The sequence below is a fragment of the Strigops habroptila genome, chromosome 3 (genome assembly GCF_004027225.2).
Source record: "Strigops habroptila isolate Jane chromosome 3, bStrHab1.2.pri, whole genome shotgun sequence".
NCBI classification, from domain to species: Eukaryota; Metazoa; Chordata; class Aves; order Psittaciformes; family Psittacidae; genus Strigops; species Strigops habroptila.
Window position 1 is genome coordinate 5,990,701 of NC_044279.2, and position 13,604 is coordinate 6,004,304.

Here is a 13,604-nt window from a genome sequence, read left to right on the forward strand (position 1 = left end):
AGGTAGATGACGTCAACTGCTCTGCCCCTGTCCATCAGTTCCGTGGCTCCATCAGAGAAGGCCACCAAATTGGTCAGGCAGGATTTCCCCTTCATGAAGCCATGTTGGCTGTCACCAACCACCTTGTTGTTTTTCATGTGCCTTAGCATGCTTTCCAGGAGAATCTGTTCCAAGATTTTGCCAGGCACAGAGGTGAGGCTGACTGGTCTGTAGTTCCCCGGGTCTTCCACCTTCCTGTTCTTGAAAATGGAGGTTATATTACCCTTCTTCCAGTCATCAGGAACTTCACTTGACTGCCATGATTTTTCAAATCTGATGGACAGTGGTTTAGCAACTTCATTCGCCAGCTCCTTCAGGACCCATGGATGGATTTCATCAGGTCCCAGAATATGGGAAGTATATATCAGAAATTCTGGTATTTATTAAGCTTTATGGAATTGTCCCTTGTTCTTTTAGATATGGAGTAATTTGTAGTTTTAGCCAACAATTTTTATCTTAACTGTGTCAACTTTAATAAATCTTTCTTTAACAGTCTCCATAGCCAATAAAATACTGGGGGAATATGCTGTTTCTTGTGGTAACAGGTGTGGTAACATGAACAGAAATGTTAAGTCAATTTTTGCCTTTTTAGGGTATATTTAGTATGAGACAAGGTCATACTTTCCTGAATAAATAACATAAGTCTATACAATAATTGCCAAATTCTCTCCATTGTATGTTTCATTGCTGCGTGATTCAAAACTGAAAAAAAAACCTGAAATAGATTGGGTAACGGGGCTAATGAAAAGTGATAATTGGGGATGCTATCAAAGTTGAAAATGTTCTGGTCTAATAATAAAGGAACAAATGTTAATTCTGACTGTTTTGCAGTAATCTGCCTGAGAGAAGATTTGTATAGCAATATAAATCTGATCAATGAAGAAATTGTCTTGAGATTTTCATACAAATTAACCAGCTCTGCAAATCTACATTTTGGGGTGACATATTACCCTTTTGTTCAGTCGCCTTTCCTACAAATTTCCATTTCAGATTTAACTTCTAGACCCTTTGTGAATATTGTCCGGTAGTGTGACAACAGCAGAGCACTCCTCTGAATCATTATGGCACTTTCTGACCAGTGCTGCATGTTCTGTGGCAAATTTCTCTTACCTTCAATGGCAATGGCTCTGAAACACAATCACAGATTTAATTTAATGTCATCCTCCTCGTAATAACATCTTCTCCATAGTGTCATCCTTCATAATATTTTCTTCTTCTTTAGTTTAACCTTCTTTCCCATTTGGAAAGTGGAAATAGGGGTTAATCATTGTAAATGTTCATTGATGTAAAATCAGCTGATAGTGGTAGATGAGTGTGTTCAAGGAAGGTCTGCAGAGCAAGTTATTTTGCTTTGTTTTCTGCTAAGCACTGTGGGCAGCCCAATCCTCTCTGCAGGCCCCTGCTCCCACAGAGCTGTCCAGATGGTCTAGGTCTGACCCTCTTTCCTTTCATGTGAGGTGGGGAGGTGGTGGGGAAAGTTTGTGTCTGGCTTAAATGACTTATCCCCCAGATCCGTGGGCCTCAGCTGTTATACAACCCTCAGAAGATCCCAACACGTGCCTTACACCATTGCTTGTTGGTTGTCTGGGGTTTTCTTTTAAATAATCCCATTACCACCTCTTGCTCCGTGAGCCCTGGAAGGATACAAGGGATGTTGCCTGCTTATTAGTGTCTAAGTTGTAAGGCTAGCTGGAGAGTGAAAGGCAGGGCATATTGGGTGGCTCTTGCTGGCTACAGCAATAGTACAGTAGAAATCGTAGTGCTTTGGGCATGTTGAGAAAAAGGCTGGTTTTCCAGTTTTGTGAAAGACACAACCTGGCTGAGATGTATTGGAGATCGGCCTCCCCTGCTCCCCATAGGACATACCTGTTCTCAGGGCTGGCTGAAAGCTGTCTATCTGTTGAACCTCTGCAGCAATGAACATGAAATAAATGTGTTCTCTTGTTTCTTACACGTGAGTGCTAGTCCTGCGAACTAAAATTAAGGGAATTTGGAATAGATAAATAGAAAAATCTGATACAGTTACCTTGGTCAAAGACTGATAATTTGAATAAACAGGTTTAGCATCTCTACTCATAACTAGCCTAAAAAGGGTGGAGTGAGCAAAAAAGCAGGTGAGTGGAGGGGATTGTAGTATCATAAGATGACTGGGGTTGAAAGGGACCTAAAGAGATCTGTAGTCAAACTTCCTGCTCAGAGCTAGGCCACCCAACAGGTCACACCCAGTTGCTCAAAAAGAAGAGTCTGCAAAAATGACTCTATGTAATGTAAAGCATAAATTACACTTGCTATAAAGAAAATACTTGAAATGGAGATCATTGTGGAATTAATGGATGGGTGTAATAGCAGATGCCCAGAGTTTCGGTGCTGTGGAGCTCTGTGCAAGTTCTAAGGTCATGGATCATAGGATCATAGGAGAGGCAGTGCTCTGTACTAAAACCACCACTTGCATCTGTATTAGCAGGACTGAGAGTACACATCAATCAAAAATTAACTAATTGTGCTATAAAGGTGTCTCCACCCAACTACTTCAAAAAAGAGACACAAATCAAATCTCAGAAAAAGGTGTGTTATATCATAAGCACCAGTCAGTAATGCTTGAAAGGGGAATCGAGGTGTGATGGGAGCCTTCAGTTCCTGAGACCTGGCTACTGTACCCATGAAGAGGACAGCAAAATATCAGTGATGGTTTGTTTGGGGGTTTTGTTAAGTAAAGTAGTTTCAAACATAAATAATATTGTGCTCAACAGAAACAAAATCTGTTCTGGACTTCATTGTGTTGGATAAAAAGATGAATTTGTCACTAGACTGGAAGTTAGTCGTTGCCTAAGGATGAATGATCATGACATGATTACATTCAGTATAGCAAACTGAGTACATCCCTGCTAGTCATACACATACTGGTGCTTTAAAAGAGATAATTTTCTAAAGGAGAAAAATTCTGAATGAAACTGATTGGAAAATAGAAAGTTCTTTATTCATTATTTTATTAGATTATCTTAATTCCACAGTGAGTGAAGAGGATACCTTTGGCTAAAAGCTTATATCATCTCGGTGGTATGGACACCAATTATAGATACAGAGAGATACAGCAAGAGAAAATGAGAAAAAAAGTGGAAATAGGGGTAAATGAAATGTTATGAAATATGTAAGGGATGTAATAGAGAAGCCAAAGGCATAGCAGGGAGTGTGGGCTGGCTGTCAGGGCTAAGACCGGTGAGAGAAGCTGAAGGTGTGCCAGGTGCAAACAAGCAGTGCTGTAGCTCAGGGGACTGTGAACATTTATTGACACATGCTGGTATTGTTGCTGGTAAGGCAGGAAAAGATTTTGGCTCTGGGACAGCCTATTTACTTGGAAGTGGTTCTTATATCACTTTTTAATTTTGGAATTCCCACCTTTAGGAACCTTTTTCTTGTATTACTGAAAAAGACATCCTTTCTAAAAATCTAATGTATTTTTCATGCACTAGGTTATTTTCTTAATTATATTTTTGCTAGAGATAGATACAGTTTCAATTGCAGTTTTGCTCACTTTCAATTTATGTTCTTATTTCTAGAGCCTTTGGCAGTCTTTCAAAGAGTATCCATACACACTGAATTTCATCTCTCGGCTTTAGATGATAGCTCTCAATAAATCCATGAGCAGGACTTGCAGAGGGGAGAGCACCTTCCCTTTTCTCCTCCCCTGAGCAGAGCTCCAGAATAAATCATGATCTGCAACACTTCATTGATTGTGGTAAAGCTCTCCTTTCTGCCAAATTCAATGGCAGTTGCAGCTGCTATTTCTTCAGTCTTGTGCCAGGTTTTACAGCTTTCAGAACAGAAATTAAAGAATCTGTAGTATATTAATGTCTAAACGTTATTTTTCCATTACAGGTTTCCAAAAGCTGTCCTGCTACCCAGGTCAAGACAGCTTTCCACAACAGTTATTTGCTCAGACATGAGTTTGAACTATGACTGATGTATCTGTTCAGGTTGTTTCATTAAAGTGGTTGTCACCTCTGACGGCAGTGGAGAGTAACCAGGTTGGAGCTGGGAAGTAGGAATTTGATTCAGCAAGATCTAGCAAACTTTCAGCATGTATGGGTGGGGATAAAAAGTGGCATTGCTCTTCTATGCTGGGCTGCATACTCTTTCAAAACCATTTCCTTTAAACCAGTTGTGTATACGAACTTTTGGTATAAGTCATTACTAGCGAGAGACAAAATTGTTAACAACACTGCAGAAAAGACAGAGCTGGGCAATAGGTTTTTCTAGATCCCAGATAATAAATCTTTTGATTCTGTATTTGAAACGTAGCAGGATGATTTGCTCGCATCATCTAAGTATATTGAAATCTGTTTCAAATAATTAGAAAATTTAGATAGCTAGAAACATCTCTTGGGAATGGATCATTTTAAATGTGTAGACTGGGTTAATCTGCACTGAAAGGGAAATCTTATTTGCCATACCATGGCCATGTTTAAGTTATGTGGGTTAAAAAAGGGCAGGGGGACAACCCTCCATACCGACGGGTCTGCCAGCAAAGGTAAAATACCAGAAAAGATACAAAACATTTGGCTGTGAAATATTTTATTAATAGGAATGTAAGTAATGGAAACCAGGAATTCCTTCAAAAATACCCATTTCATTCCTTTATAACATTACAATAGAAAAGTATTAGTACTCCTAGGCTCTTTACTTGGCATCCCTTGGCAGTCTAGGGAGGATTATGGCTATTGATTACCAGCAGAGCACAAATTAACTGGATTGAGCACAAGCCAATTAATATCTCAAAGCAGGCCTCAGCTGGATAAGTGCGTTTTCAGAAAAGTATCAGGCCCAGTTTTGTCATCAATAACATCGACATGAAGTCTGACCTCACTATTGACATCATGAAATGAACATGAATTTTAGATGTGGCATCCATAATTTGAAAAGAAGTTTGTCTAGAAACAACCTTTGAGTGCACTTCAGGATCTTGAGGGCAGGTAGGATGATGAAAAGCAAGCTCAAAACACTGGACTTCAGGAGAGCAGACTTTGGCAGCTTCAGAGATGGGATAAAGCCCTGGAAGGAAGGGTGGCCCAAGAAATCTGGTTCATGTTCAAGGATCACCTCCTCCAAGCTCAAGAAAGTGCCATCCCAAGAAATTGGAAGTCAGGCAAAAATGTCAGGAGGCCAGAGTGGATGAACAAGGGCTTCCAGCCAAACTCAAACACAAAAAGGAAGCATACAGAGGATGGAAACAAGGAGAGAATGAATACAGAAACATTGCCCAATCATCCAGGGGTGAAGTTAGGAAAGATAAAGCCCAGATGGAATATCTGGCCAGGGGTGCCAAAGACAACAAGAAGAGCTTCAGTAAGTACATAACTGACAAAAGGAAGACTAGGGGAGATTGTTCAATGAGAGAGGGGACCTCGCTACACAGAATGTGGAAAAGGGTGAGGTACTGAATGCCGCCTTTGCCTTAGTCTTGGGTAGCAAGACCAGCTTTAAGGAATCCCAGGTCCCAGAGGCCGGGGCTGAAGGCTGGAACAAGGGTGATCTGCCACTGGTGGAACTGGTTCAGGTCAGGGAATACTTAAGCAAATTGAACAGACATAAATCCATGGGCCCTGATGGGATGCACTCATGAGTGCTCAGGGAGCTGGCAGATGTTTGCGAGGATGTTCTCAATAATTTTTGACTGGGATAAGTGTCCAAAGACTGGAAGAAAGCAGATGACACTCCTTTCTTCAGGAAGGGCAAGGAGGACAGCCCAGGAAACTACAGGCCAGTCAGCTTCACCTCAATCCCTAGCAATGCAATGGAACAACCAATCCTATAAACCATTTCAGGCACATTGAGGACAAGAAACTCATCAGCAATTGTCGCCAAGGGGAAATCACACTTGACCAACTTGATAAGCTTCTACGGTGGTGTGACTGGCCTGGTAGATGAGGGGAGAGCAGGTAGTATTGTCCACCTGGACTTCAGAAAGGCCTTTGACACTGTCTCCCATAAGATACTCATAGACAAGCTGTTGATGTGTGTCTTGGATGAACAGTGAGGAGGTGAATTGAAAACTGGTTGAATGGCCAGTCCCAAGGAGTGGTGATCAGTGGTGCAAAGTCAAGTTAGAAGCCAGTAACTAGCAGTGTACTATAGGGGTCACAGTCCTTAAATGCCTTAAGTTAGCAATATAGAGTTCAGTTTGCTTGGGAGGATTTCAATCTTTTTTTATTATTATTTTTATTTGTGGAGACATATAAATGTTCCATTAGAGGAAAAGAAAAAAACAACAAAAACTAAAACGCAAACACAAACCCAACCTCTCCAAGGAAAATTAGTCCTGTTCATTAGTTCACTTTCTGTTTATTTCCCAAGGAGCTGGTATCTAAAAGAAAAAGGGTAAAGGAAGGCTTTAGGGCATCTAAAAGCATCCTGGTGTGTGACTAGACACCTATTTCTGCAAGAGGAAAAAGCTTTCTCAAACTACTGGATAAGGAACAATTATCAGCAGCTGGAACTTCTCATTTGCAGGCAAGCTATGAACTAAAAGAGAAATATAAATTATTTGAAGAAACTATTACAAAGAGCAGCAGCATCTTCCCCTCCTGGTTTCCTCGGGCAGAGACTGAACTCCGTCCTGGCTGATGAGGAACAAATACAGCTTTTAATTCAGTCCTCTGAAAATTCTGTCAGACAGAGGGCAGTGAAATCTAAGATGGGATGATCTAGTGATCCCTTCTTGCCTGACGCTCCAGGAACCTGTGAAATGAAGTAAGTTTCCCAAGGACACCCTATGAGTTATTAGCAACCAACCCCCTCCAGGCTTGTGGGAATCAGCCTGTATTAGGTCCTGGGCATCCAGAGAAGCCTGAATTTGCTTAGGCTATGACAATTGAACACCCAGATGAGTAAACAAGGATATTTTCCTTGCTGCTTTATGGGCCAAACTATGCAATATGAAATTTTCAAGACATCCGGTGTCCAGAGGGCAATGTAATGTTCTAGAAAGATGGTTCTATTAATCTGACTCTTTTTGGGGGATTTATTGGTGGGATTTTGTCAGATGAAGCAATGAATGTTTATGGCCGAGGTTTAGAAAGTAATAAAAATATTTTATTTTCAACATGGGGATCTGTGCTTGTCTTTATTGGAATCACAGCCTAGGCCTTGTCTGGAAGCAAAATCACTAACGTGCTTGGGCTTTTGTAAATGAGGTCAGCAAGAAAGAAAAGTGCGACATGAGATTTGGAGCATTTTTGATCCGAAGGAAAGGATTTCTTGTAAACAAACTATGTATGAATATGACCTGTGTATATAAATAATGTAATCTGGGCTACAGTAGCTATTAATGCTTTGAAGGATATAAAACTTTCATGACGAGATGTAGGAAGTAATGGAATAGCCAACATGGGAATGAATGAACATTTACGTGATGCTTTTTTTAAAATGGGTAGTCCTCAGAAATAGAAAAAGCATGGTACTGCATTTTCACAAACAAAAGAAGTTTCCAAAGATAATAAAGAAAAATAATTGCACTCAGTAATTAAGGAAAAAAATATGCTTTCTCTGATTTCCCCTGAATTAGGAAAAGGACCTTTTTAGTGAACCTTTTACATGGATAAGTTGCATTTTAGAACTGAATTTAATTCCAGTCTTCTATTGATGAAGTAATACTGTTATGAAACTCTCTCCTGTGCTGTTTTCACAGGGATAACATGGGTTTGATGGCTTTTTTCCCCCTTAGGAGAGCAACAAACTATTTCAGTGTGCTCCATCGTGCTTTGTTTAGATATATACACACACCTGTACATGTGTTTGTAGATGCTTGTGTCTATGCAAGCAGATAAGCACTTCCAAACAAAGACTCCAGGGGAGTTACATGCCCAGAATCAGGACACTTAATTGGATTTTGTGCCTATAAAAATCTCCTGCCAGCTGTTATGGCAAAAAGTAGTCTTCCCATTTTGTCAGCTCTCCCTGCCTTTGTAACAGGAAGATGAAAGAGTGTTCTCTCTAGTGAGTCCAGCAAATCTTGAATCCCGACCAGAGTCAGACATAAGCTCAGCCTGTGCTGGTGCAAGCTAAAAGGATACTTCTCCATGCCTTTATATGAAATATGTATGTGATAGTTCTGGCATCTAAAACATTTTCTCTTTCCCTGCTTGCATGTCATCATCTTTAGGTCAATAGCAAAGCACGCTGTCACAAGGGACCTTGTGTGTGTCTGTACTCTCTGTTTAAAGGATATAAGCTCCATTTGCAAGGTAGGTGTTTGTGGTTGGTACTTTTAAAATCATGTGCCTGAATGTAGTTTAGTAAAGATGAATTTTAGAAATGGAAGAATTATTTCACCATTTTCTTGATTTCGTAATTATTCTCTTTTGCAATTTTCCCCTTATTTCCCTCTATGACTTTGGAGTTTCAAATTATTTTTATTTTAAAGGGTATGGTATAGGCGACCATTTTTTTAAGCTTCAGGACTTCCTTACTGTGCTACAGCAACTCCTAAATTTTTGAAGTGGTGGAAGCCATCTGTCTCAACAGATCATGTTCTTTTACACTGAATGACGAACCAGTATTTCACTTGGTTTAGACTTAAAACAATCTTGGAAAGGAAGGAATTTCATAAAGCTGCCAATTTTTATGTCTTCTATTAAGTTCCTAGTGTTCTGCTCTGTAGATTGCAAGGGTGGTATCTGTCCCTCCCAGATGGGAAAGTAGGGCACAGATAAAAAAATAGTTTTCTCAATGTCAAGAAGAAAGACATTGAGAAGAATTAACTGAATATCTCCATCTAGTCCCTTACCAATAACCATCCTATTCTCTGGACTTCTGAGATGAGCAGAAAACTGGAGGTAAATATTTGAAGAGTCTATTAAAGACATACAGATATGGAATCACTAATTTTCTTTTGTCTCCTTGAAAATCGTTTCCTAAATATTTTACAGTAGGCATTCAGCATAATTTAATTACTCTTAGATTTATACTTCAACGCTGCATGAGATGGCATTCAGACTGCATAAATGCAGCTGTAGTCCATGTGAAAACATGGCCTTTGCAACAAAGCACTTATTAAGGTCATTACTGAAGTTTTTATTTTCTGGACTATGTTACAGAGCAGGCCTGAACAATAACCTTTTCATAAGGATTCATAAGGACCTCCTGGTGTTCACTGTATGACCTGACACCAAAGGAATGAAAATTAAAAGACAGGCAGTGTCAGCTTTGGCTTTTCAGTCTGTTGCAGCACTGGAACAGTTAACAGCTGCTATTTTCCTCTCTCCCAAATTTGACCCATGACTCTCCCGAATGGAATGAAAGGGTGTGCAAGTAGCTCTTTTTGAACATGTCTGGCAAATACAAGGAGCTTTTCTTTTCTTTCATTCTTTCCTTTGGGTTAGGAAGGGCAAGCCCTGCCTTGGACTACAGAAGTGTTCTTGCTCTACCAGTGCTGCAGAATGAAGAAATCCTCCTGCTAGCCAATAAAAAGAAATTTAGCAGAGGAAGTAAATGTTTGGCTCATGTGCTGCTTAAAGTAAACTACAAACACCTTAACAATTAGGATGATGGGAGTTTGGGGAAGACTCTCTCTTCAGAGAGGCTGGAAAACGTTTCTCCCGTAATAAATTATGCCATAACAGTAATTTTCTGCTAGGTGTGAATAGGCACAAAACACATCTTTGTTCATAAGGCTTTTTATTGTAGCAGTTGTCATGAGCAAAACCTGAAAGTACTTGAAAATCCATTAAAATCACAATCAGTATTAAAGAAACAATATAGCATCTCTTGAAAGTTTGTCTCTGTAGACTTTCTAAAAGTGAGAAGTCGATAAGTATGAGACACATGTATGTAATTTCAGATTAATGATTAACTGTTGAAGTGCTAGCTTTTTACAATCAGGCCTGCTGCTTAGTAAAGAAACAAACTCTTTCAATCTCTTAAGCTGCTGGATGAAGCCAACTTCTAAGTTGCTGTGTACGATACGATGTGCTGAATCCCAGACTGGATGGACATTGACTGGCCATGAATCAGTGATTACTGTCTCCAGGGTGTTTCAGTTACAGTACTCTTTCCCAAAGGGTAATTGTCACTTGGATTTACACCTGCTTGTAACTGCTTTATCTCTAGTTGTGTCCAAGGCCAGGTGCATTTCATAAACTTAGGACTCACAACTTCTTGTCTTCCAGGTCATGTATTTCACAAAGAGAGAATGGACTTGCATTAGAGATTTGCAATAGTTGGATATACTCATACAAGTTCTAGAAGTGAGATTTTTCATATTTTTTTTATAGAATTATTGAATTCAGACAGATTTCTTTTTTCACACATCCAGGCCACGAACAAGCGCTCAAGTTCCCAAGTTAAAACAGCATCTTGCCAACTTTAAAACATTTGACTGGTCAGCAGGAAAGGAAGAGCTGCTTGTAAAGCACTGGAATGCATTTTCAATTAGTCACTCCATTGCTTAAAAGGCGAGGCATTAGACACTGGGAGGAGAGACAGGGGGGTGGCAAGGCTGGTGGGGAGGGACAGTATGAGGCACTTTGGAGAAAGGCCTTTATCAGCCCACAACAGCAGCCCTGAAGTTGGAGGCCAGTCTTTAATAGATAAGCTTTTGTTTAACAACAGGCTCCCTAGGGAGAGTGAGGTTTGACTGGTAAAAGACCAGGATTTCTTTCAAATAACTTAATATTGCTTTATATGAAAAAGCGGTGGAAAATACTTGTTGGGAAGGTGCTAGAAGGTTATTTATCTTTCTAGAAAGGTTATTTATTTTATTATTGCCTGATAACCAGGCTGTTGGGCATCCTGACTAAAAGGTCATGCTTTGGCAGACCTTCCTTGGCTCCTAAAATATTTTGAATGAGATAACACCCTTGAAAGAAGATTAAATAACCAACTCAAACTGCTTACTAGGTTTATTTTCCTGCCCAACGTTATGAATTCCTCAGTCCAAAAGGTTTCTGGTAAAGAAATAGCTGGGGAAAAAACTCTCAAGACATAAAACCATCTTTGTAATACTCAGTAGCCATCATTGCTTATGCCTTTTTTAAAGGCTTTGTCCCGTACTTGACCTTCAAATGTTTGTAGCTAGCTGATCCGGAACTTTTTTGACTCCACAGCTGTCTAAACTAAGGATGATGACATTGCTTAGAGATCCTTTTGTGTATGTGTGTAGATGTGAATACTGTTTTCAAAAGCATATATATATATTTACTTTAACATGACTCAGAATCTTGGAAAGCTTGTACTTCTTTATCATATTAACTGAGAACTGCTAAGCTCTTGCTAGCTCATGCATGTTATTGCATGAGAGACCCAAGTTATACAACAGGCTGGTTTTCAGCAGGTAGAGGAAACTTTTAGGGTTGTTGCCTTCTGGCTAAGTGTAATAAATTTGCTTAAGTAATATTTCACAGATGTGCTGGCTGTTTCTTGGCAAACAAGCTGAAGATCATAGGAAATTTCTTCACTTAAAGCATAAAAATGAAAATTTTGAAGACAAAGTTCTTAACCGCAACAGAAAAAAAACATTGAACTAAAAGATGGGCTGGAGTGCCGCTATCCAAGCACAAGAGTTAATATAATCTTACAGTGGGTTTCTGTTTTATTTGTTTTCTCCTACTATAGCTACATGCTGCAAGAAATACGTGAGGCTGTTTTGGAAAATCCATTGCCTGTCGCAAGTTTCTCTGTGCTAAACTTAATCTTCTCGTTTTATTTTTAGAAAGCTTATAGTTGCTTTCTTCAATGTTGTAGGAAGAGATGGCAAAATGCCATCCAGGTCCGGCAAAATGGAGACCTGGCTTTCATTTCAGACATGAAAATTTAAGGTGAAAATAATAAAAATTGTCATAAATAGCTTCAAATATGAAAGGAATAAGAATCTTTACTCCTACGGTATAGTTTTCATGTGGATACATTGGGGGAAATAATGGAGTGTTTTCTGTGCAGTGAAAACTGTCTCTATAGAAAGTATAAAATATACTTGTAAAAGATAAAATTCTAGAAATTAAGGTGGTTTGTGGAATTTCTGGATGTACGGAGTAAGAGATCTTCAGCATCTTGGTGCAGTTTGGCACTGACGTGAAGTGGGAGACGGGGGATCACTTGTTACTCTTAGTGTTGGTTTCTCCATATACACCAGGCTAAATTGTGGTCCTCCACTTCATCTGTCTAGTCCTGGAAGGAGATATGAATATCCAACCTTAATGTAAAGGTCTCTTACCCTTGTAGCTCTCACCTATTCCTGACCAGTGCAGAAACTGAAACCAGTTAGATCCCAAAGTGGGGTGGAAGGGCAGAGCATCATTGCCTCTTTCTTATCTTGACATGCAACAGTGGGTGGATAGCATGTGACAAGGACTCAAACTGTTGCTTGTCAAAGGGACATGACAGAAGAGGGTATTTTGATTTTCTTTTTGTGTTTGCAAGGCTAAGCTTGAAGCCTTTTTTAATTTGAGCCTGGTCATCAATATGAAACATTCAGTGAGAAGTTTATACGGGAAAATGTGTAAATACAGCTCTAAAACCAGAAAATTTGACAGTAAGGTAGAGAGAAAAGAGGAAAGGCAATGTACTGTAACCACTTATGTCCTCCCCAGTCTCAAGTGAGGGATTAGCCTGTGTAACAGTGGCTTACAAACTTTTTGGGAAGAAAGGAAGAGACGATGTCCAATCTCTTTTTAATCCCTTCCCATGCTATAAATGAAGGTTTCCTCAGCTCCACAAAGAAACATATGACAAGTGGCAATTGGATTTCATTTTCCATGGCAAGCATCTAATCCACCTCCTGTAGGTAAATAAATATATGGCCCCAAAGTTTCCAGAGGTGGATACAACCCTTATCTCTGAAGAAGTGCTCAGAGATACGTGTGTATGAGGTGAGAAACAGCTTGTGCCTGTTAAGAGGGAGCTGGAGCATCTGAAAACCCCAGCCGTCCTCCTTCCCCAGATACGCATCTGCAATCTCACCATCACCAGTCTCTGATGTGTTTATCCTTGTTACACCCCTCAGAGACAAAGCAAAGCCATTGGAGCCATTGCCCAGGGGAGGATGTAAAATCCAGAGGTCTGAACTTGGGGCAGGTCAGCTTCACCAAGCTGAGGTGTGGAAAAAGAGGCAGGGGAGGACTCAGTGTGCATTTCCCCTAAATAGGGGATCAGTGATGCCCTGGCCTTTGAACACAGAAGGCACTTCGTATCTAGATAGTTTAAAACTGGTTGTTTTATCTGACCCCTCTATCTCCAGGCTGGTGTTTGGCAGGCAAAACGGTCACAGGGCAGTGGGAAGCCTCAAGTGTCACCTTCTGGCAAGGGCAAGACTGTGCTGCCTTTGGACTATAGGGATGCCAACAAGGGGGAGAGAAAGGGGGTGTTATGCTTCCCAAAACCAGCCTACAGCATACAAGGGAGCCCTGAAAACAGTTTAGACATAGCTCAAGTTCTATCTCACCAAAGGTGGTGGTGGAAAACTTAAAGCAGCCTCAAAAGTTTATTATGCCTTATCATAACCTTTATTATGTTTCCATGAGTGTGTATCTCACACATTACCAGATCTCTATATGACCATATTACTACTTCTTTTT

At 40.1% G+C, this 13,604-nt stretch overlaps 1 protein-coding gene across 7 annotated transcripts in view; it reads left to right on the forward strand.

Annotated features, from left to right (window-relative positions):
- Window positions 1-13,604, forward strand: part of CELF2 (CUGBP Elav-like family member 2) — a 567,687-nt gene that overhangs the window by 172,667 nt on the left and 381,416 nt on the right. The gene's annotated exons all lie outside the window — the stretch shown is intronic.